This window comes from Staurois parvus, unplaced genomic scaffold, assembly GCF_062004578.1.
Source record: "Staurois parvus isolate SC_StPar_1 unplaced genomic scaffold, SC_StPar_1.0 ptg001051l, whole genome shotgun sequence".
Taxonomy (NCBI): domain Eukaryota; kingdom Metazoa; phylum Chordata; class Amphibia; order Anura; family Ranidae; genus Staurois; species Staurois parvus.
In genome coordinates, this window is record NW_028318847.1 from 2,315,967 (window position 1) to 2,336,543 (window position 20,577).

Sequence of the window (20,577 nt, forward strand, 5' to 3'; positions counted from 1 at the left end):
CAGGGCGCACTATTTAAACTGGCCAGGCGGTGACCAGGTTGCCGCAAGGTCTAGTTCCTGTACCCGTGTTCTGAAGTGTGTTCCTGTTGCCGATCCTGCTTGTCCTGACTTGTGTTGACCTTCTCCTGCTCTGACCCCCGGCTCGTCCCTGACTACTCTCTTGCCTGTTGCTATATTACTACTTGATCTCCCGTTGCTGAACCTTGGCTCGTGACCCGGCTGCTCTCTGTCTACTGCTTGGTACCTACCTGCCTCCACTGTTACCGACCCGGCTAGTCTGACTACGCTCACTCCTGACTGTCATCCATCCATCCTGCTCGGGACCTGGACTTGTCAGCCTCTTCACATCAGGCTCACCTCCGGCACGTACCCATCATCAGGGGCTCTGGTGAAAAGGCAGACTGGAACTTCGCGTCCTGGGGAATCCCGTTCTGTGGATCACTGGAGATTCCGCCGGGCGGTGCCTGACACTACCCCCTACCCCTCGGTCCCCGACCCTTCTCCCATATCCGGCTGAGCCTACTCATTTTGTTGTTTATTTTATATCTCATTGCCTCAATGCCCTTGTGGTTACGGTCAGTGACTATGTACTGTGTAACTGTAGTTGTATTGCCATGGTCATGGACCAGACCCTCTCCTTCCTGCAACCTGATTGTTTGCTCTCAATTTCTAATATCCTTGCACCATGCCTTGACTGATTTCTGTGCTAAGACATTCGTATATTGCATCCTTTTGTTTGTTTTCATTACGGTGAACCTTCTGTTTGGTTCGCTTTGTTTAAAACTTACATAAATAAAGAATTACAAAAAAGGTGAACTTATCCTTTAATGACAAATTGGAAAGTGCATATATGCACTTTTTGCCCCACAATGGGCTATCAGACATTCATTCTTTCACTGGCCTGTGTTATCCTCTGGCAGCGCCACATTCTCCTGTGCATTACATGTAAAAATAAAATGGGACCAAAATAGTGCTCTCTGCATAATGCTTTCTGTTTAAAACATCCCATATAAATCCACTTTCATTAAAAAGCACCTAAAATGCATCAAAATTTCAGCATTATAAGACATGGGTTAAACCAATAACTTCTTTATACCACCAACACCACTCAGCTCACCAGCATGGCTACTGTTGTCTTATAATGCTGATATATACATGGTAATCATATCCCCCCTTAATTACCTCTCTCAAGATAATAAATTCAGTTTAGATAATCTTTCCTCTTAGCCAAGGTTTTCCCTGCCTAAAAAAATCAATCAGTGTAGCCTAGGGTGTGGTTGCCATCATCCCTATTACCATACAGGGAGAATTATTGCCTTACGTTTTGTGGGATTTTTAAGTGCGGACTGCACCTAGGTGCATGAGAACAAGGGGGGAAGGGAAAACTTGCCTCACTGCTCTCTACAGTCACAAATACTGGTCCCCCAGCATAATAGGGGACCCTTTCCATGAACACATCAAAATAAGTCAAACTTGAGGTTGCAAGATGGCAATCAGCTTTTGAGGGATACCACAGGATACATGTTGTAAAAACCACAAATTTGTGTAGTGAATGTTATGTCAAAAATTGTTGCTTCTTTTATTGGTCAGTATGTACTGCCTACCTGATATATATTAACGTGTTCTTTGCAATTTCTCCCCAATATTTTTTTTGTGAACTGGTATCCAAAACAGAATAGCATATTCCAGATGAGGTCTTACTAATGAGTTGTACAGGGTCAAAAGTATGTGTCTCTCTGGAATCTATACCCCTTTTAATACAAGAAAGTATTTTGCTCTTTTTGAAGTGACAGCTTAGCATCCCATGCTATTTTTAATCACTTCACACCGGCCGCTCGCAAATGTGCGGCCTCCCGGCGTCTGGGCCTAGACGCCGAGTGGCCGCACATTTACATTGATGTAACAAAAAACATATGTGCTGAGAGCGTGCGCGCTACCAGCACACATGTGAGGTAGTCACGGAAAGGTCCCGGTCCGCTCTTTCGATCGGGACCTTTCCCAATCATGTGACCGGCCGTGACGTGACGTCACGGCGGCCACATTACACTAAGCCCCGTCCTGCCCACCTCCCAGCGCAGGAACTCCTCTTCACGCTGGGATGATCCGGCGTGAAGGGGTTAAGTCTATGATCTTCCAGAACACACAGATAGTTCTCGACCCTTGAATTCCCCAGGTGTTCTCCTAGTATGTATGATGCATGCATATTTGTATGCTCCCAAGTGCATAACTTTATATTTATTTATTTATTATTAACACAGATCAACTAATCTTCATAACAAATTTTATTAACTTTCCCTCCCCTTTACCCCTACCCCCACCACCCTTATTCTCCCGTCCCACTCTCTTCTTATTTCACAGATACTCTTAATTATAATAACTTCTCTTCACCTTATACCTCCCTTTCCTTATCCTCTTAACCCTCTTATTCCATCAGTTCAGCAAATCTCCGTGTACTCCTAAATTCATACCACCTTTTCCATGTTTCCATGAACTTCTCCATTTTATCTTCTCCACTATGGTATAGCTCCTCCCTCTTATAAGTATATTCTACTCTCTTCATCCAGTCTTTGACTTCTTGAGATGTCCAAAATTTAGGGATTAGGCCTTTTGCCGCATGAAGTGAATAAAACACCATCCTATTTTTGCATTGTTTCACTGTGAGATCGGTATTATGAAACAAACACACCCACGGGTCCATTATCACCTTTTCTCTCGCTATCTCTCCCACATTCTCTCCAACATAGTGAGGAGTTCTCTGGGTGGTATTTATGAGCATTACTAGGCGTAACATACCATCTTGTCAGAAGTTTATAGTTCATCTCAACTGTATATATATTCGTTTTTCCCTGTGTAATCCTAAATATTTGCTTTTGCTGTTGCTCATTCAATTGTGATCCCAACTCCCTTTCCCATTACTCCATATATCCTAATGATGTCAGTTCAAAAATTAAAGTAAGTGTCTTATACATATGTGAAGTGCAATGTTTTTGTATCCCCTCTAAACTCATTATGTGCTCTAAAGGGTGCAGGATTTCCACCCCTTTTATGGGTTATGGAAGTGTTATAAGAAAATGTTTTAATTGAAAATACCGCCATTCATTCATCAAAACAAACATATCCTATTTCTATTTCAACTCTTGTAAAGTGCATATTTCTTCCGATCTCATAATATATTTTACACATATATTCTTATCTTTTATCTACTTCCCTGAGATATTACTCCTGCTCGGTGTAAAGTACCGTATTTTTTGCTCCATTTGATGCACCTGACCATAAGACGCACCTAGGTTTTTGAGTAGGAAAACAAAAGAAAATATATTCTGAACCAATTGACTGCAGACATAGTACAGGAAATGACCAGAGACTGCAGACATATTACAGGAGATGACCAGAGACTGCGAACATACTGCAGGAGATGACCAGAGACTGTGGACATAGTACAGGAGATGACCAGAGACTGCAGACATACTACAGGAGATGACCAGAGACTGCAGACATACTACAGGAGATGACCAGAGACTGCGGACACATGACAGGAGATGAGCAGAGACTGCGGACACAGCACAGGAGATGGCCAGAGACTACGAACATAGTACAGGAGATGACCAGAGACTGCAGACATGCTACAGGAGATGACCAGAGACTGCGGACACATTACAGGAGATGTCCAGAGACTGCGGACACAGCACAGGAGATGGCCAGAGACTACGAACATAGTACAGGAGATAACCAGAGACTGCGGACATAGTACAGGAGATGACCAGAGACTGCGGACATAGTACAGGAGATGACCAGAGACTGCGGACAGAGTACAGGAGATGACCAGAGACTGCGGACAGAGTACAGGAGATGACCAGAGACTGCGGACACAGTACAGGGGATGACCAAAGACTGCGGACACAGTACAGGGGATGACCAGAGACTGCGGACACATTACAGGAGATGACCAGAGACTTCAGACACATTACAGGAGATGACCAGAGACTGCGGACATAGTACAGGAGATGACCAGAGACTGTGGACAGAGTACAGGAGATGACCAGAGACTGCGGACACAGTACAGGGGATGAGCAAACACTGCGGACACAGTACAGGGGATGACCAGAGACTGCGGACACATTACAGGAGATGACCAGAGACTTCAGACACATTACAGGAGATGACCAGAGACTGCGGACATAGTACAGGAGATGACCAGAGACTGCAGAACTTTGGGGAGCGGAAGGGGAGGCGGGTACCCGAATTTGACAGGTACCCGCTCCCACTTCCGCAGAGTTGTCCTCCCTCCCTGTCTTATGACAGGTCCCAGGTCGTGACAGGTCCCAGAATGCTACAAATTTGGCCATATGCAATATATTTCAAAACATATTTCAATAAATATATATATATATATATATATATACAGTGCATGTTGAAATGTGTTTTTTATATATTACAAAATATCTGAAAAATATTTTTAAAAAAATATATTTTTTAAATATATTCTTCAGATTTTTTTTAACATATAAAAAAGTAATTTTAACATATATTTTTATATATATTTGTAAATGCATTCCAAAAATGTAGCTTTGTATTTTTAAAGACATACAGTACATTTGAAATGTATTTTTTAAAATATATTTCAAATATATTTTTCTTCCGTGTGGGCCCCTCCCCCACCTCTAACAACAGGAAAGGAGGATTTTTCTCTACAGTTCTTCCTCCAAAATTATACTTCTATCTTCTTTCTTTCTTATTTGATTCATTCTGCTGTATTCCTTTTTTTCTTTGGGATTGTATGCCCACCTGGGGGGCATATATTTTTTTATTGTACTGTTACTTGTCTTAGGAGTTTTTGCCCCTCCACCTTTTGCTGATTTACTCTTCATATTAGTTTTCTTATTGGGGGCTTACACTATATTTTCTCCTCTCTCTATTTGCACGCTCAAGCAGTATAGGGTATGAATCACTGTAATAAATAATATCCTTCCTCTTGCAAACGGCGATTTCTGTAGTATCGCCACCTTTCTCTTTCATTTTCAGTGCTCCCCCAAACTTCCAACCTATTCTTTTTAATTGGCACTTTATTTTGCACTAGGTGACCCCCTGTTTTCTCTTCCCCCCACATCCTTAGGCTCTTTTATTCCTCAGTCATCTGCATATTATAACAGCATCCTTATGTTAACATGGTAATAGTGTCTTTGAGCACTCACCGTTCCACGTGTTCCACCGCCCAGATGCTCTCCCGACCTGTTTGCTTGCTGCAGTGACTGTCTGCAGAAATGTCTGCAGCTGCTCCTCCGTTGTCCTCTCTGTGGGGGCTACAGGGGGTCCATCCGGCACTTTTGCTTTCCTCTTGTTCTCATGCTCCCCTTCCTGGCTGTACCTTTCCCAGGGTTCCACATGGCTGCCTCGCAGCCGCCTCCTAGCACCACCGTCACTCCCGGCTCTACCACATGGCCGGCACCAGCACTGCTCCACTGCTCCAGACAACCCCGGTATCAGGCCTCCAGGACCAAGGGGAGAACACAGGACAAGACCCAGGTACTCTCTTCTCACATTAAACTTGGCGGAAGCATCAGAGCTCACATCACACGCTCCCTGTCGGTGCCATGTTTTTTGAACTTTACATTTATCAACATTAAACCTCATTTTCCACATACGTAGTTGCCTAATAAAACCGTGCATTAAGGTCTACTTGTAAGGTGGAGACATTTATTATTATTATTATTATTATAATAATACATAATGTATATAGCACCAACAGTTTGCACAGCGCTTTACAAAATGAAGGTAGACATTACAGTTACAATACAATTTGGTACAAGAGGAAACAGAGGGCTCTTGTAACGGACCACCTGACAGCACCTCTATCAGTCCCCTGATAGAGCCTCCCCAGAGTGCGGAGTCTAAGTCTCGGAACACTTGTTCACCAGGGCCCCTGATGGTGGGGATGGACTTGGAGCACTCCGGGACCAGGTCGGAGCTACTGGGTATCTCTACCAGGGGTAGAGGAGTCTGCCAGAGGCTCCTGTGGGTTAAGAGTCTGATGTGAGGGAGCCCGGGGATCCCTGAGGGATGGATAGATGAGCAAGATCAGAGTCAAACAGGCCGTTCCGGTAACTAGCGGGTCGGTGCGGTACAAGAGGCAAGGGATAGTCGGGTCACACGCAGGGTCAGTACCAGAAGATCAGATCTATAAGGGAGCATCCAGGAGCAGAGTCAGGCAAGCCAAGAGGTCAGGACAGGAGAAGGCAACAAGGTCAGATAATCCAGATCAGAGTACTCACAACACAGGCAACAGGATACGCAAAGACCATTCGGCAACAAGTGTCTGTGCAGGGCTGGTTTAAGTAGCCCGCCCTGCACCTGACAGGCACAGCCTAGGTCCCAGTGCCTGCCCCGTACTGTCATAGATGACGGGTGCACCTGGGTCCTAGTGCCCTGCTGCCTGCATGTCTTGACAGACACCTACGCATGTGTAGACCCATGCGTCATGATGGTCCCTGACAGCCCTGCTCATTAGAGCTTACAATATAAGAGGAAGGGTTGAATGATACAAATGGTAATAGCTGTTGAGGATGAGCTGATGGAGGAAATATAAAGCAGTTTACCATTTAGAAGCAGGATAGGCTTCTTTAAAGAGAAGGGTTTTTTAGGGATCATCTAAAGGCAGATAGATTAGGACAGGGTTTCTCAGCCAGGGTTTTGTGGAATGCTAGGGTTCCTACAGAGGTTGCCAGGGGATTCTTGGGCAATTTTTGCCTCTCAGGTAAGTTCCCACATTGAGCTTTTTAGCAATCTGTAAGGGTGTAATTCTTCCCAATGACCACAACTGTAAGGAGCATTTTTGCCTCTGACTATTACACTAATGTATTATAAATTGTAGATAAAGTCATTTTAGTAGGGGTTCCATGAGACCGGAAAGTTATATCAAGGGTCCTCTGTATGTTGAAAAGGTTGAGAAAGGCCGGATTAGGAGATAGTCAGACAGATTGGGGTAGGGAGTTCCAGAGGATGGGAGAAGCTCAAGAGAAGTCCTGGAGCATGGGAAAAGGTGACACGGGAACTAGACAGCAGAATGTCTTGGGAGGATCAAATAGAGCGATTTGATTGAAATTTTGAGACCAGGTTGGTGATGTAGCTGGAGGCAGATTTGTGGATGGCTTTTTAAATTGTTGTTAGTATTTTGAATTTTATTCGTTGGGTGAGTGGAAGCCAGTAGAGGGATTGGCAGAGAGGGGTAGCAGACACTAAACAGTTGGTAAGGTGGATGAGCCTGGCTGCAACATTCATGATGGGCTGAAGGGGGGATAGTCTATGAAAAGGTAAGCCAATGAGGAGGGAGTTGCAGTAGTCGAGGCGAGAGATAAACAGGGAGTGAATTAGAAGCTTTGTGATATCATTGGTTAGAAAGGATGTTATTTCACGACACAGCTTGGTGTCATCTGAAAACACCGAAACAGTACTTTTAATCACAGACCCTACAGTTTTAAAATATGTTTAAAAGTAAGGTTCCGGACATCGAACCTTGGGGTACATCCCTAATAACCTTAGACCATCCAGAATCATTAATCACTACTCTCTGAATACAGCTTTTTAGCCAGTTTTCTATCCATTTACAAACTGAATTCTCTATGCCTGTAGACTTTGACTTACACATTAGTGTATTTGTGTAATAGTGTAGGGAACAGGGTAAAATGCTTCTTCAAAGTCCAAATATATTATATCCACAGTCACTTGTTTGTCTAGGTTGTCGCTTATGTCCTCAGAAGAAAGCAGATTTGATAGTCTTTCAGGTATCTTTGCTGTCTATTTCTTAAAACATTGTGTTTTAGCAACAATCTTCTATATGACCCTTTACCAAACTTTTGAATATTTTTCGAATTATAGAAGTTAAACTAACTGGTCTGTAGTTACTTGGCAAAGACTTTGTTACTTTTTTCAATATAGACACCACATTGGTCTTACATCAGTCCAGTGGTACTACACCAGTCATTAAAGAGTCTCTAAAAACTGGGAACAATGGCTTTGAAATAACAGAACTTGTATCCTTGAAGGACTCGTGGATGCAAGCCACCTGGTCCAGGTGCTTTATTCATCTTTATTTTGTCTAAATGTTTCTAGACTATCCGTTTTAAGCCACTGGTGTTCTTCTGGGGCTTTGTCAATACTATCCACATTATGGACTTAAGCCTCCCATTTTTTGTACACACAGAACTGGAGAAGGCATTTAATACATTAGCCTTCTCTTTATTCCCATTCACCAACTCTAAATTATTCTCTAATGGGTTTACATGTGCAGATCTGACCCTTTTACTATTAATATATTTGGAGAATTGTTGGTGTTTGTCCCATTCTCTTTAGCAAACTGTTGTTCCTTTTGAAATTTTGCAGGCCTTGATTTTCTTTTTTAGATATTTTGTAATGTAATTTGTAACTTTTAAAAGATGATCAAGTTCCTTTCTTTTCCAATTTTTATACTTTATAGCTATATTCTTTTTAACTTTGGATGTGAGCCATCAGGATTTATTTTTAGCCTTTTAAACTTATTACCCATGGGAATATACCTTTTAGTATGTTTGTATAGGTAGTTTGAAACACTCTAATTTCTGTTCTCTGTCCCTTAACGATAACTTTTCCTCCCAGTCTAAGTCTTGGACAGCAGCCCTCAGCCATGTAAAATTTGCCCTCTTAACAATTTCAATACCAGACACTTTTACCCTCTTCCTGCCCAGGAAAACTTTCAACTTTCAGTGCTTCCACACTTTGAATGAAAATAAATCATGCAACACTGTACCCACATTTTATCATTTTATTCACACAAATAGAGCTTTCTTTTGGTGGTATATGATCACCAATGGGATTTTTATTCCTTGCTAAATAAACAAAAAATGACCACATTTTTTGAAAAAAAGAATCTGTTTTTCTTTGTTTCTGTTTTGTTTTTTAAATGTTGCAAATAAATTATATTTCTTTATAAATTTAGGCAAAAATGTACTCTGCTATACCGTATATACTCGAGTATAAGCCGAGTTTTTCAGCACATTTTTTGTGCTGAAAAACGGCCCCCTCGGCTTATACTCGAGTCAACGTCTGCAGATGTCTAGCAGGGTAGACAGTGCTTCTCAAATAGGGGGGCGCGAGGCTCCGTCAAGGGGGGCGCGTACAGGGGTGGGCAGAGGGCTGCTGTCTCTTACCTGGCTCCCACGATGATCCATCCAGGAAGCGCTGCTCCTTCCGTCACTCCTGCCACTCCCTCACTCCTGCCGCTCGGCTCCGCCTCCTCACCGGTGATTGGCCGCCAGAACTGTAGCTCAGGAAAGGTACACAGGCGGCCAATCACGGGAGAGGAGGTGGAGCCGAGCGGACCCGTGAAAATCGAGTGAGGGAAAAGCCGGTAAGTGTGCAGTGCAGAGGTGCTGCTGCAACCACATATGCTGGCTGCAGCAGCACCATACTGCAACAGGGGTCAGCAAGTGTCATTGGTGTCAGTGGGAGGAATAGTGCCGCATCATTGGTGTCACTGATACTAATGATGGGGCATTATTCCTCCCACTGACACCAACGATAGGACACTATTCCTCCCACTGACACCAATGATGGGGCACTATTCCTCCCAGTGATACTAATGATGGGGCATTATTCCTCCCACTGACACCAACGATGGGGCACTATTCCTCCCAGTGATACCAATGATGGGGCACTATTCCTCCCACTGACACCAATGATGGGGCACTATTCCTCCCACTGACACCAATGATGGGGCACTATTCCTCCCACTGACACCAATGATGGGGCACTATTCCTCCCACTGACACCAATGATGGGGCACTATTCCTCCCACTGACACCAATGATGGGGCACTATTCCTCCCACTGATACCCTCGGCTTATACTCGAGTCAATAGTTTTTCCCAGTTTTTTGTGGTAAAATTAGGTACCTCGGCTTATATTCGGGTCGGCTTATACTCGAGTATATACGGTATTTCTTTGGTAAAAAATGACCCAAATCATTGTATATTGTTTAGCCTGTAGGAAAGCTACAGAGTCTACAAACTATGGTATGTACAGTACATTTGAAAATTGATGTACTAAAAAATTATTATTTTGGTTACACCTTCCCTGAAAAAACACGTGTAATTGCTCCCCGAAGGGAGTCACATGACCATGACGACACATGTTGGGCAGAGCCAGGTGCCGAGTCCCGAGACTGGAAGTGACGCGGGAGCCACGGCCCAGCTGTCTGTCAGTTTATTCCTGTTGTTTCTTTTTAATTGTAAGTACAATACTTTTAATAAATAAGTACTGGTTTTACTTACTACTCTATGAGGACATCCTCTGTTGCAATGAGCTTGGTTGCAGAGCAGTGATCGGAGTTTTAAAGGGCAACATACCCATTAAATTGGAAGCAACCATAAGAAGTCTGGAGGATAGCTAAGCATATCTGACAAATTTGGAGAGCTACCCCAGGCTGGGGAAGGCATATTTGACTTGATTTTTTGCAGGTCACATCTGATGGTGACACATTTATGAATGGTGGTGGTAGTCACTGTGTATAAAGGTATAAACACTGATGGTGGAACGAGTCAGAAGAAACTGATTGTTTTAGGAAAATCATGATTTATGAACTGGGACTATGCACTTATTAATTTATAATATTTTAAGTTGATTTGAATATATATTTATCTGCGATTTTATTGTTTTATAGTATGCCTAATTTTATTGGTCTGTGAATATATTAAAGCCCATTTGAGCAGTTACACATTGTTTTTCCAGGAAGGCGAAAACAAAAAAATTATTATTTGGTACACTTAGTGATTGTAGGAACACTGTCAATTGGTTGCTGCCACCCGTTTTTTGTTTTGTAGAATCTATATGCACTAAGGGAGTTTTTTTTATGTTTAGTGGGTAGCACAGGGTATCACACTAGGATTATTTGAATCCTGATGTACTGACAGCCTATCTCATATTTTCAGATTAGTTTGCCAGTTTGAGACCTGTGAGTTAGAGGCATGGCAAGTTTTTTGAAGTGATAATTTTTTGTCATAATTTTTTAGAAAATGAAGAAATTAAAAAAATATTTTTTGTAAGGTCCTGATAACCGTTACACTGTTATTTTTTTGATTCTGCTGGTCCTGATTCTATGCAGTTTTGCTATCGATGTACTTCTCTGTTATGCTTATTCTCTTTTCTTATCCTTTTTTGTATTTACATGAAAACCAATAAAAATTGTTAATATTAAAAAAAATATATATATTTTTTCCCACAATTTTTCTTTTTACATACTGTCACCAGTGCAGTACAGCGTCTTCATATAACAGGAGTGGCAGTGATTAGAGACATTGACTGGTGATGTATGTAAAAAAATAATAATATTAATTCTTTAATTATTTTTTTTTCTTTTTTATCAGAATATGCAATGTTGCAGTTAGAGCATGTAGGCAGGAAGTGGCTGAAAAAGGGTATAGGAAATCAAGAATACTAAGATGTCTATGTCCAGTGTTGTATTGTTTTTGTTTGTTGTTTTTATTGTGCAATTTGGGGTGGGATGATAGTGGGCATGTACAATCCTAGGAACATAAGGTAAAAACAAACACGTCAACTGTTTATGATACACAGGAATTCTTTGACTACAGCATACGCGTTCGTTTTATAACATCAGGATTGTAATATCAATAAAGTACAAACAATAACAATCCAATATAAGCTTACTTGAAAATTCCCCTTTCTTGTTGTGAGTGCTTCCTGTCTGCTGGCCAACTTTTTCAACAACTTCCTGAGTCACCTTCATGCTTTTCCTTCATCGTTTTGCTGTTTACTTTTGATTTCTAAGGACTACATATCCCATGGTACCTTGCTGCCTGCATGCAATGATTCCTGTACTGACTTCGCCTCCTGAAACTCCTCCTTTCAGTATCTCTGTAGTTCAGAAGGCAGGCTCTGTGAAATGCGTGACACAACAGTACCTACCCACTGGGCATAGAGAATACATGTCACAGAATTCAAGTAAATGTGTAAGGATCTTTACATAGTAAATTTGTAACTGCTTGCCTGTTGCCCTATAGTATAACTACTGCTACAGGGCAGCAGGGCTGCGTAAAATCACGCATATATACATGATTTCCATTTCCGGGTAGGGGACGCTCGCCATTGGCGGTTACGGATGTCAATCACCGGGTCCCAGCCAGAAATTCCCTGCCGGTACCTGGCGATCGCCGAGAAACACTGACATGGAAGAGACTTTTGTGTAAACAACACAGGTCTCTCTTCTGATAGAAAGAACATGCTGATGTGTATTTCTCTGCACAGCAGAGAAATATACACTGGCACGTTTCCCTATTAAACCACATACAGTACATAATGTAAAACAGCACATAGCACACAGTTAACCCTTTGATTGCCCCAGATGTTAACCCCTTCCTGCCCAGTGTCACTAGTATAGTGTCAGTGCTTTTTATTAGCAAGAACTAAGTAAGTATGAAAATCTAAAAATCTCTATAATGAAACCCCAATAAAACAAAACAATGGGAACACAACACCCATACATTAGAATTTGGAGTCACTGGGTACCCAAAAAGTTATATACCATAAAAATCCAGTATTAAAGATGTGCATGATGGAAACATTTATTTAGTTTCAGATTTGTTTGTTAACCAGTTGCGGACCGCCTTCTGCAGTTAACCCTTTGATTGCCCCTAGGCGTTAACCCCCTTCCAGCCAGTATCATTAGTACAATGACAGTATATAGTATTATCACTGATCACTGTATTAGTGTTACTGGAGATATCAGTGTCAGTTATTCAGTTTCCACATAGTGTCAGATTGCCTGCCGCATGTTCCCACTATAAGCCCCCGAGTCACACCAAAACCAATTTTGAAATAGTGCGACTTACACTGAAGTCCCATGATTTCAGTGAAATCAGGTGACCTGATGATTTCAGTTGCGATTTTCAAGACATCTGACACAGATGTCTATGCAAATCGCAACAAAAGTACTGCACTACTTTAGAAATAGGTGTGACTCCGACCAAGTCTGAACCGCACTGATATGACCGCTCTAATAGCGAACAATAGGGTGCGACTTGGCATACGATTTGCAAGTTGTAGGGCATGCAAATTGCATGCCAAGTCGCACCCGATGTGACCGGGATGTAAGTCGCTGATCACCGCCATTACTATTATAAAAATAAATAAAAATTCCAGTATATACATCAATGTTTGTAGACGCTATAACTCTGTACCAAAGACATGTAGCAGAATATACTTATTTTTACAGGGGATCAAGTGTAATTGGACAAATGAATATAATCATAAATAAAATGTTAATTTTTAATATTTTGTTGAGTATCTTTTACTGGCAATGACTGCCTGAAGTCTGGAACCCATGAACATTACCAAATACTGGGTTTCCTCCCTTCTGATGCTTTGCCAGGCTCTAACTGCAGCTGTCTTCAGTTGTTCTTTGTTTGTGGGTCTTTCTGCCTTTAGTTTTGCCTTCAGCAAGTGAAATGCATTATCAATTGGGTTGAGATCAGGTGACTGACTCGGCCATTGCAGAAAATTCCACTTCTTTTCCTTCAAAAGCTCCTGGGTTGCTTTTGCAGTGTGTTTTGGATCATTGTGTACATGTGTCCATGTGTACTGTGAAGCTCCATCCAATCAACTTTGCTCTATTTGGATGTTTCTGGGCTGACAGTATATCTCTAATCACTGCAGAAGTCATCCGGCTGCCTCTGTCTTGTTACATCATCAATAAACACAAATGACTCAGTGTCACTGGAAGCCATGCATACCCATGTAATCACACTGCCTCCACCATGTTTTACAGACGACGTTGTGTGATTTGGATTATGAGCTGTTCCAAGCCTTCTCCACATGTTTTTCTTCCCATTATTCTGGTACAGTTTAATCTTAGTTTCTCCTGTCCAAAGAATGCTTTTCCAGAACTGGTCTGGCTTTTTTAGATTTTTTTTTTGGCAAAGTCTAATTTGGCTTTTCTATTCTTCAGGCTTATGAATGGTTTGCACCTTGTGGTGAACCCTCTGTGTTTGCTCTTGTGATGTCCTCTCTTGATTGTAGACTTTGACAATGATATGCCCACCTCCTGGAGAGTGTCCTTCACTTGTCTGGATGTTGTGAATGGGTTTTTCTTTACCATAGAGAGCATCCACCACTGTTGTCCGCCATGGACGTCCATGCCTTTTTATGTTGCTGAGCTCACCAGTGTGTTCTTCTTTCCTCAGAATGTACCAAACTGTTGATTTTGGCAACTCATAATGTTGTTGCTATCTCTCTGATGGATTTGTTTTGTTTTTAAAGCCTTACAATGGTCTGTTTCACTTGCTTGGACAACTCCTTTGAACGCATGATGTAGGTTTACAGCAATAGATTCAAAATGCAAATACCACACCTAGTATCAACTCCAGACCTTTTGACTGCTTAATTGATGAAGAAATAATAAAGGAGTAGTCCACACCTGGCCATGAAGCAGCTTTTGATTCAATTGTCCAGTTACTTTTGGTCCCTTGAAAAAGGTGGGATGGCTACTCTTAAGAGCTGTAATTCTAAAAACTCTTCCTCCAATTTAGATGTACATACCCTCAAATTAAACCTGAGAGTGTGCACTTTCAGCTCATATCCAATATATAACTATAGCTTGAATATGTTTTGGTAAATACCTTAAAAAAATTAAATTGTTCCTGTGTCCAAATATATATGGACCTAACTGTATTCTCTGAAAGGATAAATCCTGGAGAATAAAATGGTGGCAACTCCAATTTTTTATGTCACATGATATAAGAGCAATAGTTTATTAAGCAGAAACTATTATTAATTAGAAAATCAGTGAAAATTACACTAACATTAATTATAGTGCACAAAAATGCAAAATAATAAAAATAGATGAGGTTATGCTGAGTAAATAGATACCAAACATGCCAAGACTTTGTGTGGGTTATTTACTAAAACTGGATAGTGCAAAATCTGGTGCAACTCTTCATAGAAACAAATTAGCTTCCAGGTTTTATTGCCAAAGCTTAATTGAACAAGCTGAAGTTAGTGGCTGATTGATTACAGCTGCACCAGATGCTGCATGAACCAGTTTTAGTAAATCTACCCCTGTGTGTGCCCATGAAATGCCCCCCAAAAATTTGAATAATGATCCTAGAATTATTGCTCTCACTCTGCTTTGACAACAATATATAACGTGTAGCACAATCAGAGATTTATACATAGGCACCTCTGAGCTCTGAGTTTAAATATGAACATACATATATGTTGAGGCAAGGTGGGCTCAAAATTTGTTTGGGGGGTTGCGTTTTAAGGTGTCCCTTAATTTCTCCCTTTTTTCACTTAACTTTATTGCTATCACATAGGGAACCAACAGTACCCTATATGATAGCATTTTTACTGTGAAAGGATATTTTGAATGAAACATCAGGGGTCTATTAGATCCTTGATGTCACCTTTGCATATCACTTAAGCTACTGGTGTGCAAATCAGAATTATAGCAGAAAATGGATGTGACTAAATGCTTATTGCTTCTGGACTCCTATTAGCTAGGTGAGATCAGTGAACGGATATTCCCTGATCTACCTTGTGCATTTCATTTCATTTCAATTAATTTTTTGTTAAAAAAATTCATTTTCTGAGATTTAGATATGGACATAGAAAGGAATGGCAACAAATCCGAAAAAAGTTATAATGAAAATGAATGCATTTGTTTCATTGTGAATAGCTGGTTGTTAAGGAGTGAGCAGCCACCAAGTCCTTAACAACCATGACCCACTGACAGCAGAATGTAAACAAAATAGGTGCTTTTTTAAAAAATAAAATATGGCATAGGGGCCCCCCGAATCCATACTAGGCCCTTTGGCCTTTTGACACTTGCCAAATGACAAGTAAACATGGGGGCAGGGTCACCCGGTGTCATCACAGGCCACCCCACCCCAATGTTTACCTGTCATTTGGTGAGTGATGTGTCCCCTGGACATCAAAGCAAGCCCCATGTTGAGGGCATGTGGCCTGGTGTGATTCATCATAGTTGTAAGGTGCTTTGGGGGGAGGGGGGCCCCTCCTCCAATTCACCTCCCTATGTTGAGGGCATGTGGCCTGGAATGGCTCAGGAGGGGATGAGCTCTCTTGTCTCCCCATTTTCTTGGCCTACCAGGCTGCATACTTGGGTAAGGGTCTGGTATGCATTTTGGGAGGAGGGCCCCACGCCATTTTTTTTTAAAGTTTTGGCATGGGGTTCCTCTTTAAATCCAAGGGTCTGGGCGGCATGCAGTTTTTTTATTTTTTTTTTAACAGACACTTGTTTTTTGCAGGTGAGTCATGGTTGTTAAAGATGTGGTGGCTGCCAGCTACTTAACAACCAACTATTCACAATGAATTTGGATCCGATTTAGGATAGATTAGAGAATTTGGAAAATGTTTTTAATCCACACGATATAACAAATACACAAAATCAATACAAAGAAATGCATTTGAAACATAACGAAAATTAGATTTTCTGGCGTTCACATGGCTGCCTCCCCTCTACACAGCAACACCCATCACGTCAGTCCCGGGCCCTTAGGTGGAAAAACAGAGTTACAGAAACATAGCAGGGGGCTGCATGGGGGAGAAATGAATGTACTGGATCAGTTCCACCTAATAGCCGACAGTTAACTTATCAGGGGAGGACAGTCAAGGTAAGCCGACAGTCAAGGGGTGTGTAAAACCCCTGATGCCACCAATACATGACATAGGTCAGTAGTAGTAAAAGGGTTAAAGAGGGGTACCCTTCCCTCAATGGAATATATTTGAACAATTAAATTAGTACTGCAGAATCTTTAGGCAACTTAAGTGCAATGTATTCATCTATGACCCACAAATTTGTAATTCATTGATTGCTGTTAGTTACCTCACAGCATCTAAATGAATTCTATGTATTTATTCACTCTTGCAACATAGCCTTCCCTAGATGGTAATCTGACAATAATATAGTTTAGGTAAAAATCTAAGGTTTGCCTGTGAATGTCAGATAAAGTCCTGTTTGGCAGCCACACCCCCTTTGCTTAGAAGGCTACAATCCCCACAAGTGTAGCACTATATATTGAATTATACACTAATAGTTTCTTAATTATCAAAAAAATTTGCATGCTCACTCCCTAAGAATAAATTTTCTCTACAAGGCAAAGTTTTCCCCAAACAAAAATGCAAACAAATCCCTCTCCTTCCATTACAAATTCCCCCTTCTAGCACAAATCTTTGCTCCCCCAATCCCCCCTCCTAGCACAATTCCCCCTCTCCCACTCCGTCCTTCTAGCATGAATCCTCTCCCCCCAATCCCCCCTCCTAGTACAAATATCCCCCCAAAATCCTTCCCATCCCTCCAACCAGCACAAATACTCCCCCCACCCCAAATCCCCCCCCTAGCACAAATCATAATCCCCGATCTCCTCTCCTAGCATAAATCCTCTCATCCCCACCACAAATGTTTGGTACATCCCCTTTTGTGTCCCCGGTACAATTCTCCCCTCCCTCAAACTTACAAAGTTCAGGTGCTACAGCAAAGGGAACTCGCTACAGGAGTAGTGACAACACCATAAAGGAGAGAGCAGGGAGGAGGTGTATGCTGTGCTCTCCCCCTCCTGTCCGTATATAGGAGTTGATCTCTGTATGCTGAGATCTCTCCATCTGGGTGTGTGAGCACTGGTGTCAATCACTTGGAGATCACTTCTTATTCAGATTGAGTCACAGTTTGATATTGTCAACTCTGGAACTTTTGACACTCTATTTCACATATATGAACTTTTTATTGATCTTTGATTGTTTTCACTCTTAATTATCTTACTTTTTCAATAATTTTATTAGTAAAACTTTGTTGTGTCTACATTTGTATGAATAGAACCTTAAAGTGACATCACACTGATTTAGTGAGACATACAGTATATTTTGATATCTGGTATTCAGATATTTCAGTGTTGCTGTTGTCACAAATCTTTAATTTATACACCAAACGCAGGCAATCTCTTTTTTTATTTTGCATAACGATTCTATATTATGTGTGGTGGGAGCCAGAGCTTGGCACCTGTTAGCACTTAATATTCAGAGGTGAGCACTTTATATCGTATCTTTGATATGTCAATCTGTTCATAACTCAATTTATGTATAAACCCTAAGAGAGGTTTATTTAGCACAGCTTTGTCTGAGAGAGCTAGCATTGGAGTTATTTTATTATTGTTACTGATTTAAAAAAAGAATGTGAAATGTTGTATTTATGTTTTTAAAACAGGTTGGAAAGGACTTTATACTATACAATTTGTAGGGAGGTGCAGCATGGTGCGGCAGCAGTAAAGACACAGTTGAAATAAACTTGTATTGAAGAGAATGCCAAACTACAAACAGCCCAGTGGGAGAGCTCCGCTTAGGGAAAACATAGTTCAGTTCAAGTGCAGAGATGCAGCGGGAAGGGATGCATCGACAGAATCTGTTTCAGAGGGTGAAGTGCGGCTTGGCCGGCTGGTCCCAAAGGGGAGGCTTCTTGGAGGATAGCGAATCCCTAGCCTGTCCCTACTCATCAGGGACAGGCTAGGGACATTTTCCTGCCCCTAGTCACTGAGTATCTCTCCCTATCCAGCATGAAACTTTCTTTGCGCAGGAGATTCCTGTAATAAAGACTGGTTACTGCTGCTGTCTCTCCTTGTGTACTGGTCTTGTATCCACCTCCTCCTGTAGTCTTCTGCAGAAAGCCTGTACTGGGTGGGCCTGCTGAGTCCCTTCCAAAGTTCTGCTCTCAGCATAGGCTATTTGCATCACAGACACTATGTCATTGGAATGTTAGCAAGGTATTAACTGGGTTTGCAAAAGCATTTGGTGCATGCAAAGTGTATTTATATACGTTTTAGCTACTGAGCAATATATTTAGGTAAAAGTTTTTGCTCCTGATGTTACCTTTAACAAAGTGATTAATCCCCATATTGAATTGGCTTTGAATTGAGAGTAGATGTTTTTCTGTTATCCTGTAAAGACTCCAGACTTTTTAGCTTTTTTGTTTAGTGAGTTTTGCCATACATTGATTTGTTTCCCAAGCCACCTGATCCTCGTAGGTCATTAGGACTCAGCCCTCTGCTTAAAGTGGTTCTAAAAGTAGAATTTTTTTTTTTACCTTAATGCATTCTATGCCTTAAAGGATACGTTAATTTGATAAAAAAATAATAAATGCACAATGCAGAAGCCTATAAAGCATTGCAGCAGTGATAAGCAGACTAGTGGTGCCATCCAGGTCTTCTGTAGATCTGTCAGTATATCTGCTTGCCCGTACGTGATGTATGGGTACTACAAGCCGACAGCCGCTAAGCTATCAGGACTTTTAGTTTCTCATTCACAGAGGAGTGAAGCGGCCAGATGGGTGGAGCCCCATACGACAACATTTTTTTTAAAATTTGACAGCTAGCAGGGGAGGGGGAAGAACCCCCCTGTAGCTGTCAAAGCGAGGGATTGGCGGGAAGCAGGGGTCGGTGCTTTAATAACATGTTACACCCTGAATATGGGTGTAACATGTAACATGTTATGAAAGGTAAACTTATCCTTTAAGATTAAAAAGTTTTCTGTGTGCAGCTCCCCTCAGCCCCACTGCCCTTATAGTTGCCTGAGCCTGATCTCGTTTCAGCACTGTCCCTGAGAGCCATAGCTCTCTCCACTCTCTTCCTCCTCATAGACTCAGAGACAGCAGGCTCCTGCTGCTGTCAATCACAGCCAGTGAGGGAGTGGGAGGCAGGGCCAAGACACTCTTTGTGTCTCAATGGACACACAGAGCATTGCTCGGGAGCAAGCCAACACAAGTGCCCCCATAGCAAATGGCTTGCTGTGGGGGCACTCAGTAGGGGGGAGGAGCCAGAAGCACCAACAGGGGACAGGAGAAGAAGAGGATCAGGGCTTTGCACAAAGCAGATAAGTATAATTGTTTATTAATTAAATAATATGGGTTTACAGCTTATACTGTATATATGGGACTTATGGGAATAAAAAAAATTACATTGATATGATGGTGCTGCATTTACTTTTATACCATTGCTCTTTCACCCCCTATTTCTACTGGGCCTAGAAAATTCTACAATGTTCTAGTGGTGATCAAAACACAACTACCTGAAAACATAGCAATTGACAGTTTTTGGTAAGATCCAATCCTGAAATCCTGTTTTCTGGAAATAAATATCAGTTGATTAAACACTGACATTTCTTATCCCAACAAGTTTTTAACATACATGCTTACCTACTGGACCAAAGCTATTGTACATACAGTGTGCTGGAAAAGAGATCACAATAAGAACTGCATAGAATGGCACAAGAATGGACAGGGATTTGGAAGAATATTAATATTTATTAAATGTGGGAAATACCAAAGTTTTAGGGAACGTTGGGCTAAATTTTGTAATTTGCAAAAAAAAAAAAAAATTATAGAAATTCAAAAAATTCTATGGATAGCCTTGCTGTATAATCAAGTTGTGCAATTGAACAGCAACAAAAACAGATACATCTTATACTAATTGCCAGATTAATAATAGTAAGACCCTATAGATGACAAAAAATACCATCTGCACAAATTAAAAAC

General features: G+C 41.4%; 1 protein-coding gene across 1 annotated transcript in view; it reads left to right on the forward strand.

Annotated features, from left to right (window-relative positions):
• Positions 1-5,280: 5,280 nt before the first annotated feature.
• The window catches only part of LOC149440824 (uncharacterized), a 115,084-nt gene continuing 99,787 nt past the window's right edge, over positions 5,281-20,577 (forward strand). Inside the window, exon 1 of the mRNA XM_089658045.1 lies at positions 5,281-5,523. The gene's annotated coding sequence lies outside the window, so the exon portion shown is untranslated. The remainder of the gene's footprint in view (positions 5,524-20,577) is intronic.